Raw genomic sequence first — 902 nt, 5'->3', positions numbered from 1 at the left:
AATGAAACTGATAGCAGGAATACTGCTAAGCCATCAGTTATTTTAATTTTGTCAAAATAAAACAGGATACTTTATTCTACAGCGTATTTGTAGAAACGCAAAACTCCCCCCCCCCCCCCCAACCCACCATTTGAGGTATTGTTTTGACATACATCACAGCAGATAGCTAGACTGCAGTAGAAAACCAAGAAAATCCTGTGAGATCTCAGCTGTATATACAAAGGCCTTAAGAACTAGAAGTAGGGTTTTTAAGTATGCTTGGCTTAAGATACTCAACATCAGTAAAGTGGAGATCCTCATGTATCATTCCAGTTCATATTCTGGATATATTACTGTAACAGTCCCATAATAAAGTTACAAGACACACATGTCCTTGGGATGGTCCAGTTTTAGGAGGCACTACAGAAATCTGAGAAAATTGAGAAGCTGAAAAAATTATAAAGTACAAAAAAGCTAATGTAAGAGTTCATCAATTTCTTCTCTGAAACTTGTAGGATTCAGGCATACTGTTATAGATTCAGGCATACGGTTCTATGCAGAGGCATAAAACTGTACACATTTTAAACAGAAAAGCAATTAAGTTGCCACTACTATTGTATGCTGTTAAATTTCAACTTCTTTGCTCCTTAAAAAAAAAAGTATTAAAAGTCTTGTTTGGAGAAATTTCCAACCATTTCAGAACATGTGCCTTTCCCTCAGGACAAAAGGTGCTGGATTTGCTCATTACCAAATTTCTGTTAAATATTCTTAATTTCAAAACAGATAAGGACTGAATGCATCTTGAACACTGAAAAACTAGTCACATCTGTCAGTTGAAGGGACCAAGATAAAAATTTTGCTTATCTTTCCACAAACAACAATTTTGATTAAAAAAGAAAAAAAATGTTTGATCTAGTAGATAA

This window comes from Accipiter gentilis, chromosome 11, assembly GCF_929443795.1.
Source record: "Accipiter gentilis chromosome 11, bAccGen1.1, whole genome shotgun sequence".
Taxonomy (NCBI): Eukaryota; Metazoa; Chordata; class Aves; order Accipitriformes; family Accipitridae; genus Astur; species Astur gentilis.
The sequence above is the reverse complement of the archived record's forward strand: the minus strand, read 5'-3'. Positions refer to the sequence as shown.